Here is a 12206-nt window from a genome sequence, read left to right on the forward strand (position 1 = left end):
TTCTTTGCCTCTAACCAGAGGGCTGAGTCCTGCTGGCACAGGTGACGTAGGTAGCAGCATCTCAGCCACCTCACGTGGAAAGTGAGTGGAATTTGACCAGATGGTGCGTTTAACCCCTGAGCCATTCGCAGAGCTGCCCCGCTGTCTGAAATCTGCCGGAACATTCCTTTTCGACGAGCCCGGGATACATTTTTTTGTGGAGAAAATGAATGTGGGTCGAATTCGCATCCATCCTGCGCTGTCCACCGCCATGTGAAATTCAGCCCGCGGGGTTCCTCCCCCCGAGGTGTGAGCCAGAAAGTCATAAACGGAATTCACGCTGAGAGCAAGAATAACTTAACCGCAGAGAGCAAAAACACTGCTCACTGAGGCACATCCATAAGTCTATACATGGGCACCCTGTGACCCCTGCCACTTTCCATTTCAAAATAGCTGGAAGACACAACTGTGAAAGCTTGTTGTTGCAGAGAAGAAAGAGGACCTGACGCACAAAAGGGCAGCAACTGCATTTCCTCATCACAAATCATACGGTGTATGAATCTCCAAAGCCACAAGCCTGAAATGAACAATAATTGACAAGAGTCAGAGGTCACCAGGCGCAGCAAACCTCAAAAGTAATGAAAGTAATTGATGCAGCCAGAAGTGAGATGAAAAAAAAAATACCATTTTGTCACTACTTTTTAAAGGTTTGTTCGAGCAGAAAACTAGCTCTTGGCCCGAGGGTAACAACTGAGCACTTTTCAAATTGGCTGCTGCTTTGAATGTTCTGCATCAGTTTTTAACAATAGTTCATTAAATGGAGTCGATTCTGTATTTTGCAGTCTAACCCTCAGAGCTAGTGGTGCTTTTGCAAAAACTCATTTTCCGTTTAGCCAAACACCTATAGCAATTATTATAAAAACCCCAATGCCGGAGATTATCTGCTCAGCTTATAAAGGGGACATGCAAGGCCCTGGTGACTGATAACTGGAAGACACAACTGTGAAAGCTTCTTATTCCATAGAAGAAAGGGGGCCTGATGCACAGTGACCACTGATCCGGGGAGCAGACCTGAGCCTGTAAACACATGGCTGACTGTGTGGCAAATGCTCTGTGACATCTGTCTGCTCGTTGGAGCGCAATCACGTGCCATGCGTTGGCTGCACGTTTTCAGTTCCCCACAAACTAGCAATCTACAAGTTAATTAGGGATGGGCAATAAATGCTAGCAACGCCCATGTCCGAAGAATGAATGTATTTTTTTTTAAATATGCATGTTTTCTTTTGAATTAATATTTACCAGGCCAAGCGGTTTTCTCGTTCTGGTGAGATGGAGATGGATTTGTGTTAGTAGAAGGCTAATGTTGTATCTGGGCAGTGTAGAGGAAGGTTCTTGAGATTCTGGTAGTGGCAATGTACAGTAGGGTAAGCAAGGTATCCAGGGTGGATAGCAGGAGTCTAGTGAAGGATTGATGGATGTCCACAATGGGTAGTAGGAGCGCAGGGTCAGTAGTGTTCGGGTCTGGGAAACTGTAGCGTAGTGGTGTACTAGCAAAGTGTCTGCTGTCTTGGCAAGTTAGAAGTCACACAACACCAGGTTATAGTCCAACAGCTTTAATTGAAATCACAAGCTTTCGGAGCGCTGCTCCTTCATCAGGTGAAGTGAAGAGATGCATATAGGCACAGCATATATAGTCAGAAAATACTGCCAGATGATAACAGGTAATCTTTCTAACTGCCCTTTATCACACCTCGGCAGAGAGATAATCACAGCAATCAAAGATGTGAATGGTGTCCAGACAGGTCAGTCAGGAAACCATTACATCAAAGAACAATGAGGTGGGGTCACAAGGGGTCAAATGTTGCAGATGCTGGGGTCTGTATGAAAAACAAACAAAAAACAATTAAATTTTTTTTTTTTGCTGTAAGTCACAGCAGGTCCGGCCGCATCTGTATAGAGAGAACAAGTCAACAATGACTCGAGTCTGGATGACTCTATGTCAGGTGGGGATACATGTAGCATGACATGAACCCAAGATCCCGGTTGAGGCCGTCCTCATGAGTGCGGAACTTGGCTATCAGTTTCTGCTCGACGATTTTGCGTTGTCGTGTGTCTCGAAGGCATGTAGACTACACGATAACATCAACAAGTTCCATCCCACCATCAAACTCACCATGGACTACTCCTCAGAATCGGTTTCATTCTTGGACACACGAATCTCCATCAAAGACGGACACCTCAGCACTTCACTCTACCGCAAGCCCACGGACAACCTCACGGTGCTCCACTTCTCCAGCTTCCACCCTAACCACGTTAAAGAAGCCATCCCCTATGGACAAGCCCTGCGAATACACAGGATCTGCTCAGATGAGGAGGAACGCGATGGACACCTACAGATGCCGAAAGACGCCCTCGTAAGAACGGGATATGACGCTCGACTCGTCGATCGACAGTTCCAACGGGCCACAGCGAAAAATCACATAGACCCCCTCAGAAGAAAAACACGGGACACAACCAACAGAGTACCCTTCGTCGTCCAGTACTTCCCCGGAGCGGAGAAACTATGCCATGTTCTTCGCAGCCTTCAACATGTCATTGATGACGATGAACACCTCGCTAAGGCCATCCCCACGCCTCCACTACTCGCCTTCAAACAGCCGCCTAACCTCAAACAGACCATCGTTCGCAGCAAATTACCCAGCTTTCAGGAGAACAGCGACCACGACACCACACAACCCTGCCACGGCAACCTCTGCAAGACATGCCAGATCATCAACACAGATACCATCATCACATGTAAGGACACCACCCACCAGGTACATGGTACATACTCATGTGACTCGGCCAACGTTGTCTACCTCATATGTTGCAGGAAAGGTTGCCCCGGAGCATGGTACATCGGCGAGACCATGCAGACACTGCGACAATGGATGAACGGACACCACACAACAATCGCCAGGCAGGAGTGTTCCCTCCCAGTCGGGGAACACTTCAGCAGTCAAGGACATTCAGCCTCCGATCTTCGGGTAAGCATTCTCCAAGGCGGCCTTCGAGACACACGACAACGCAAAATCGTCGAGCAGAAACTGATAGCCAAGTTCCGCACTCATGAGGACGGCCTCAACTGGGATCTTGGGTTCATGTCACGCTACATGTAACCCCACCTGACGTAGAGTCATCCAGACTCGAGTCGTCGTTGGCTTGTTCTCTCTACACAGACGTGGCCGGACCTGCTGTGATTTCCAGCAAAAAATTTTTTTTTTATTGTTTTTTGTTTGTTTTTTCTTTTTCATATAGACCCCAGCATCGGCAACATTTGACCCCTTGTGACCCCACCTCATTGTTCTTTGATGTAATGTTTTCCTGACTGACCTGTTTGGACACCATTCACACCTTTGATTGCTGTGATTATCTCTCTGCCGAGGTGTGATAAAGGGCAGTTAGAAAGAGTACCTGTAATCATCTGGCAGTATTTTCTGACTATATATGCTGTGTCTGTATGCATCTCTTCACTTCACCTGACAAAGGAGCAGCGCTCCGAAAGCTTGTGATTTCAAATAAAGCTGTTGGACTATAACCTGGTGTTGTGTGACTTCTTACATTTGTCCACCCCAGTCCAACACCGGCATCTCCACACCTTGGCAAGTTAGGGAATGGCACTGTAGTTGTAGGATTGTTGGGTGTCTGGATGGTATAGGAAAGGTTACTAGGGTGTTTGAATTTGGCAATAGGCAGTTTGTGGGACTGTATTTGAGGATTAGTGCTGTTTTTAAGCTGGGTAGCAGAGGTACGGTGGAGGGTAACAGTATGTTTGAGTTGGGCCGCACAGGAATAATTGAGTGTAGTAGTGTGCTCCAGTTGGATAACAAAGGTAGCATGAAGGGTAGTAGTATGTTTGATTTGGGTAGTAGAGGTGTGACAGTGGTGCGTTTGATCTGGGTAGCAGAGGTGCTATGGAGGGTTAGTGGTGTGTTTGCATTAGGTAGCCAAGGAGGAGTGGAGGGTAGTAGTCTGTTTGAGTTAGGTTGTAGAGGTAAAATGCAGAGATGGTGATGTTTCTGAAGTCATTGGCAGAGGTGCAGTGGAGGATTAGTAATATGTTTTTGTTGGGTAGCAGAAGTCCGGTGAGGGGTGATGGTGTGTTGGAGTTGGGTAGCGGGGGTACAGTGGAGGGTTAGTGATGTGTCGGAGTTGGGTAGCGGGGGTACAGTGGAGGGTTAGTGATGTATCGGAGTTGGGTAGCGGGGGTACAGTGGAGGGTTAGTGATGTGTTGGAGTTGGGTAGCGGGGGTACAGTGGAGGGTTAGTGATGTGTTGGAGTTGGGTAAGAACATAATAAGAACATAAGAAATAGGAGCAGGAGTGGGCCATTTGGCCCTTCGAGCCTGCACCGCTATTCAATAAGTTCATGGCTGATCTTCTTCCTCATCTCCACTTTCCTGCACTATCCCCATATCCCTTGATTCCCTTAATATCCAAAAACCTATTGATCTCTGTCTTGAATATACTCAACGACTGAGCCTCCACAGCTCTCTGGGGTAGAGAATTCCAAAGATTCACCACCCTCTGAATGAAGAAATTTCTCCTCATCACAGACCTAAATGGCCGACCCCTTATTCTGAGACTGTGACTCCTGGTTCTGGACTCCCCAGCCAGGGGAAACATCCTCCCTGCATCTACCCTGTCAAGCCCTGTAAGAATTTTGCATGTTTCAATGAGATCACCTCCCATTCTTCTAAACTCCAGAGAGTATAGGCCTAGTCTACTCAATCTCTCCTCATAGGACAATCTCCCCATCCCAGGAACCAGTCTGGTGAATATTTGTTGCACTCCCTCTACGGCAAGTATATCCTTCCTTAGGTAAGACCAAAACTGTACACAATACTTCAGGTGTGGTCTCACCAGGGCCCTATATAATTGCAATAAGACGTCTTTACTCTTATACTCAAATCCTCTTGTAATAAAGGCTTTCCTAATTGCTTGCATGTTAACTTTCAGTGATTCGTGTACAAGGACACCCAGGTCCCTCTGAACACCAACATTTTCCAATCTTTCACCATTTAAAAAATACTCTGCTTTTCTGTTTTTCCTACCAAAGTGGATAACTTCACATTTCTCCACATTATATTCCATTTGCCATGTTCTTGCCCACTCACTTAGCCTGTCTATATCCCCTTGAAGCCTTCTTGAATACTCCTCACAACTTACATTCCCACCCAGCTTTGTATCATCAGCAAACTTGGATATATTACATTTGGTCCCCTCATCCAAATCATTGATGTAGATTGTGAATAGCTGGGTTGGGTAGCAGAGGTACAGTGGAGGGTTAGTGGTGTGTTGGAGTTGGGTAGCGGGGCTACGGTGGAGGGTTAGTGGGGGTTATAAATTGGGTAGCAGAGGGCTAGTGATGTGTTTTAGTTGATTAGCGGAGGTGCACTGGAAAATCAGCGATGTGTTGGATTTTGTTATTAGGGTCCTAAATTCAGTGAGCCTGAGCAGTCTTTTGGCAGATCAATGATCTCAGCTACAGAAGTTAACCCTACTGTGAACAGCTCTATTGGTTTGCAATTTAGGCCAAATACTTCATTATTAAAATTAGCACCCTTTTAACACATATAGATTGGTTCAGCTGCACTTACCTGAGAGTACTCAAGTCTCTAGATATTGGAAAAAAAAGTGATTATATCTGATAAGTTTAACTGGAGGATGGGTAAACCTTTGCTCCCTGGGCAGTGCAGTTCTGTTCACCAGGCACTGACTGCTCTCTGGCGCAGGACTAAGTGACCACTCTTAAAGTGAACGCTAAGCATTGAGGGTTAGTGGGTCATTTTTTTATCCAGTTGAGTTTGATTGCGTTATAAAGAAAGAGTCTTGTAATTATATAGCTACTCAGAACATCCCAAAGCACTTTACAGCCAATTAAGTACTTTTGAAGTGTAGTCACTGTTATAATGAAGGATATGTGGCAAACAATTTGTGCACAGCAAACTCCCAGAAACAGCGATGAAATAAATTAACATCACCTGTTTTAGGTGTTGGTTGACAGATAAATGTTGGCAAGTGTTAAGTCCGTGAATGATTGAGACACGGACTAGCAGGAGAGAAACAAACAAGTCTTTACTGGTGGAATGCATAAACGAATCTAACCAACAGAGGCTCTCTAGCGCCTTTTATACAGGGGTGGTCACTGCCGGTATTGCAGTCTGAGACCAGTTATTCTCTTAAAGGTACATACACAACAATTCCTCCCCTTTTAGATAAACAGTACATAACATTCATTTAACACTAATGATAACGAATTACAATCACAATTACTGTTGCTAGATACATTGATTAAGTTTAAGCAATTATAAGTTCAGTCTTTGAGGAGGCTTCCTGATTCTGTCTGGATAACGCCTCTTTGGAGTATCAGGTTCTTCTGGCAATGTTGAGTCGGAATCAATGTCGTTGTTTTGTTCATCTGCTTCCAATATTACCGGTTCTGCGGTAGCTGAAATTGGAACGTCGATTTCATTACCAGGTGTATCAGATCTTGGTGTGGAGTTGACGTTTTCCAGTGACTCTAGAATCTGGTCAGCATGGCGTCTTACAATGCTCTCCCCAACGTCCACGGTATACATGAGAGGTCCTTGTCGTGTACAAATCGTTCCTGGCTGCCATTTCTCAGTGCGGTAGTCCCGGGCCAAAACTGGTTGACCTATCTTAAAACTCCTGGTCGGCCTTTCATTCATATTCTGAAACTGCCTGTTCTCCACATCTCTTCGGACGTTTGGCTTAACCAAATCCAAGCGGCATCATAGTCTTCGATTGAAGAACATCATGGCTGGAGTTTGGTTGGTAACCGCATGTGTCGCATTCCGGTAGGCAAACAAGAAGTTGTCCACCTTGTGTTGTAGGGGTATATCTTCATTACACATTGCCTTGATAGCCTTCTTGAATGTTTGGACAAACCTCTCGGCCAATCCATTAGTGGCTGGATGATATGGGGCAGATGTGTAATGCTTAACACCATTGTTCTTTAAGAACCTCCGGAACTCTTCAGACACAAACTGTGGTCCATTGTCAGAGCAAATCTGTCCAGGCAGCCCATTCCTGGCGAATATGGTTCGTAAAACTGATAGTTTTTTCCGTGGTGGTTGAAGACATTTTTATTACCTCTGGCCACTTTGAATGTGCATCCACCGCAATTAAAAACATCGAGTCCATGAAGGGACCAGCAAAATCAATGTGCACCCTTTGCCATGGGGATGAGGGCCACTCCCATGGATGCAGAGGGGCTTGTGGTGGGGTGTTTTGGACCTTCTGGCAACCTGCATAGCTCTTGGTCATCTCTTCGATTTCTCTATCGATTCCCGGCCAACACACAAATGCTCTGGCTAAGCTCTTCATTTTTACCCCACCCAGATGACCCTCATGAAGCTCATTGAGCACTCTATCCGTCAACTTAGGTGGAATTACTACTCTGGATCCACACATCAAAGTTCCTCTGCACACTGACAGCTGTTCTCTTCTTGACAAAAATGCTGGCAGCAGTGGTTCGCCATGTGCTGGCCATCCCTTCACCGTTAAATCATAGACCCGTGATAGTGTCGGGTCATTCCGTGTTTCCTTTTCTATGTTTGCATTCGTCACAGGGAGACATTCGACTATGGTCGAGTGGAATAACTCCATTGGATCCACTGCAAGGTCTTCTTCTTCCACCGTCGGCAACGGTAGACGTGACAATCCATCAGCATTTCCATGCTGTTTAGTTCCCCTGTACTCGATGTCATATTGGTGTGCCCCTAGGAAAAGGGACCATCTCTGCAGTCGTTGTGCTGTCATTATCGGTACGCCCTTCTGAGGGTTGAAAATGGAGAAAAGAGGTTGATGATCGGTTAGTAGAGTAAATTTTTGACCGTGCAGATAGTGATTGAACTTCTTCACCCCCCACACTAGGCTGAGGGCCTCTCTGTCAATCTGGGCGTAGTTACGCTCGGCAGAAGTTAACGAGCGTGACGCAAAAGCTATCGGCCTCTCCAAACCATCAAGGAATTTATGTGACAGTACCGCCCCAATGCCGTAGGGAGACGCATCACACGCCAGCCTGATTGGCAGTGCTGGGTTGTAGTGAGCCAATACTTCCTTCGAAGTGATTAAGTCCTTACTCTTCTGAAAAGCACGTTTACAATCATTGCTCCATTTCCATGCTACCCCCGTTCGTAGCAGGGCATTCAGTGGGTGCAGAATTGTCGACAAATTCGGCAAAAACTTATGATAGTAATTCACCAACCCGAGGAATGACCTCAGTTGCGACACATTTTCAGGCGCTGGGGCCTTAACAACCGCTTCAATTTTGTCAGGGGACTTATGTAACCCCTCTTCATCAATCACGTGGCCACAATACGATATCTGTTTCTTGAAAAATTCGCACTTGGGGCGGTTGGCTCGCAGCCCGTGTTCCCGTAGTCTAGTGAGCACCTGTTCTAGGTTGTTAAGGTGTTCACTGTCATCTTCACCTGTTACAAGGATGTCGTCCAAGTAACACTGAGTCCCCGGAATCTCTTGCAGGACTTGTTCCATCGCTCTTTGCCATATCGCCGGAGCCGATGCTACTCCGAATACCAATCGATGATACTGGTAAAGACCTTTGTGAGTGTTTATCGTGAGCTACTTCCTAGAGGACTCCTCAACCTCCATCTGCAAATATGCTTGTGCTAGGTCAATTTTTGTAAAATGCTTCCCTCCAGACAGTGAGGCGAAGATGTCTTCTATCCTTGGAAGAGGATATTGTACTGTGTGAAGGACAGGGTTCACCGTCACCTTGAAATCCCCACAGATGCGAATCTTCCTTGGCTCTCCGGACTTATTGCTTAACGTTTTCTTCATGACAGGAACGATGGGTGTCGCCCACTCGCTCCAGTCGACCTTAGACAACACGCCCGCCTTCTCCAGATTCTCCAGCTCTGCCTCGACGGCTGGACGAATTGCATATGGTACCGGTCTCGCTTTGAAAAACTTGGGAACTGCATTCTCTTCTATTTTTAACGAGGCGGTTACGCCTTTAAGCGTGCCCAGTTCTTGTTGAAATACCTCTTTGGCGTTAGCTAAGATTGTTGACAATCGTCCAGGAGTGACGTCTTCATCTTTTTTACCGTCCACCGTCATTGCATGAATGGAATGCCAATCTAAGTTTATCTTCCTGATCCATTCCCGTCCCAATAACGGTGGTCCACCATTTGGCAGTATGTAGAGATACAATTTCCGTATTTTCTTGCCATTGTATTCGACAGGCACCCTTATTTTTCCTCTGGGGTATACTTTTTGCCCCGTATATGTCGTCAAGACGATGGATGTCTCTCTCAAGGGTATGTGTGAAAATAGCCGCTCATAGTCTCGTCGATTCATGACGGTTAGCGCTGATCCTGTATCCAATTCCATTTTAACTTGGGACCCTGCTATCGTGAGGGTGACCCAAATGGTTCGGTGATCCTCTTTTGCGATTACATTGTGAAGTTTGAGACAGCTTAATCTCCTGTTCTCGGATTCACTATCGCTCATCTGGTCTTCGGAACTACTGTCCGTCATCTTTTGTACTTTCTTGTACGGTTCCTTAGTAGCCTTTTTGTTGTCGCTGGTCTTCCTCCCAGACCTACAAACTCGTGCAATGTGTCCAATCTTCCCGCATTGTCTGCATATTTTGTCTTTGGACCAGCAGTCTTTCTGGTCATGGTTAGTTCAGCCGCAGCGATAACATTTTGCAAATCCCCGTGTCATTTCGTGGGTGCTGTATTCCTGTGGTTTTTGTTGAATTTCTGCAGCTCCCCTGGCTGCTGCTTCATACGATACTGCCACGCTGAAAGCCTTATCTAGCGTCAGCTCTTTTTCTGCGAGTAACTTCTTCTGTGTTCCTTCACTCAGGAGTCCACAGACAAATTTGTCCCGTAGGGTATCTGCCAGTCCTGCTCCGAACTGGCAGTGCTTTGATAGCTTGCGTAGTTCCGTAAGATACTCAGCATTGCTCTCATCTTTGTGCTGAGTTCTCCTGTGGAATTTAAATCTTTCTGCTATCAACAGCGGTGCAGGGTTTAAGTGCTCCTGTAGAACAGCAACAATTTCGTTAAAACTCTTCGCCTTCAGTTTGGCTGGAGTAATCAGATCCCGCAATAGGCCGTACGTTCTAGCGCCCATTAAGTTTAGCAATATTGATGCCTTTTTCCCCTCCGCTATTTCATTTGCCTCGAAATATACCTCGACTCTTTCCACATACGTGGTCCAGTCCTCTAATGTATTATCAAAAGCAGTGATATAGCCAGTCTTTGGCATCTTGCAAATCTAAAATGGCGCCTCCCGCGCTTTGCCTTCTTCCCCGATTTAACAAAATGGCGCCTCCCGCGCTTTGTCTTCTTCCCCGCTGTTGTTAGCGCTGCTTTCCACGGTTTCCTGCGTGTTAAATATTCATTTGTTTTCTTTTATTATCTTCCCATCGTGGAGCGGACCCTCTGGGACACTTCCCTCCCTCTTCTGAGGTCCGAACGCTGCCCAGCTTCGAAACACCGGCCGCGCCCTGTATACTCCACCCTCTCTCTCTCTCTCCTTGCTTCCCGACTCACTGCCCGGCCCCGTTGCAGCCCAGGAAGGATCAGAGCACTACCTGCCACCAGCCCGATTAGCTGGGAAACCACGGACCGAGGAACCGAGCCTGGCTCTGGAAAGTTGCTCCTGCAAAGCCTTGAATCCGATGATTGACGGTCGACGCCCGTTCCTCGAGTTTCAATGGACTCTATTTTTTTTTTCTCTTCCGACCTTCAATGTCGTCGGAGCTGCTGCTGAGTTGCAGGTAAGTTCTTTCTACCTCGTCGCCAGTGTTAAGTCCGTGAATGATTGAGACACGGACTAGCAGGAGAGAAACAAACAAGTCATTACTGGTGGAATGCATAAACGAATCTAACCAACAGAGGCTCTCTAGCGCCTTTTATACAGGGGTGGTCACTGCCGGTATTGCAGTCTGAGACCAGTTATTCTCTTAAAGGTACATACACAACAGCAAGGACACCAGGAGAATTCTCCTCTTCTTCTTTGAATGGTACTGTGAGCTCTACATCCGCCTAAGAGGGCAGACAAGGTCTCGGTTTAGCATCTCATCCAAAAGACGGCACCTACAACTGTGTAGCACTCCCTCAATACTGCACAGAAGGGTCAGCCTAGATTATGTGCTCAAGTCCCTGGAGTGGGGCTTGTACCCACGCCCTTCTGACTCAGAGGTGAGAGTGCTACCACTGAGCCAAGGCTGACACCCAACATTCATGCACAATGTTCATACAAGTTTATCACCCAATGTTCATACACAGCGCTTACCGGATAGTAACTAGGACCGGAATTTTGCCGGTGCTCAGAGTGTGGGTTTGGAGGCGGGTCCACTGTCAAGAGCAAAAAGATTGACAGCGGGTGGGTATCCCGCTGTAAACCCACCTCCTTGTCAGTTTCCCAAGTGTCGGGCCTGTCATCCCTGAACAGACCCGACACCAAGCGGCGGGTCAGCCAATTTAGATTGGGTGACCGCTTTGCGGAACACCTCCGTTCAGTCCGTAAGGGTGACCCCGAACTTCCGGTCGCCTGTCATTTTAATTCACCGCTCCATTCCCACTCGGACCTCACCGTCCTTGGCCTCTTGTATTGTTCCACGGAAGCTCAACATAAACTTGAGGAACAGCACCTCATCTTCCGATTAGGCACTCTACAGCCTTCCGGACTCAATATCAAGTTCAACAATTTCAGATCATAACCTCGGCCCCTATTTCATTTTTTCTTGTAATTTTTCCACTCCTTTCCCCCCCCCCCTTTCCTTTTGTTTCTCTCTCACACCTGGCAGCTATCTCTTGCCCTGCCAGTACACTTTACACCTAATCTCAGCCTATTACCATCTCGTCTAGCTTCTAATCTCTTTTACTTCTTTTGTTTCTTTTATTCTTTTGTCCGACCGCAGCCCTGCCTTCGATCTAGTTTCTTTTCTTTCCAGTTTTGAAGAAGGGTTCGACCCGAAACGTCAACTCAAATTTCTCTCCACGGATGTTGCCTGACCTGCTGAGTTTTTCCAGCATTTTCTGTTGTTATTTAGATAATTAAAAGCTTGTTAAAAGGTAGTTAAGCACCATTTTACCATGTACTTAGCATTTTACCAGCTTTTCCACGAGTTTCCCAAAGCACGGGGATCACGTCAGGTAAGGAGGTCGGGTGTTGTGTCAGCA

The sequence above is a fragment of the Somniosus microcephalus genome, chromosome 25, assembly GCF_052327205.1.
Source record: "Somniosus microcephalus isolate GS21.2 chromosome 25, FLI_Smic_1.0, whole genome shotgun sequence".
Classification (NCBI taxonomy): domain Eukaryota; kingdom Metazoa; phylum Chordata; class Chondrichthyes; order Squaliformes; family Somniosidae; genus Somniosus; species Somniosus microcephalus.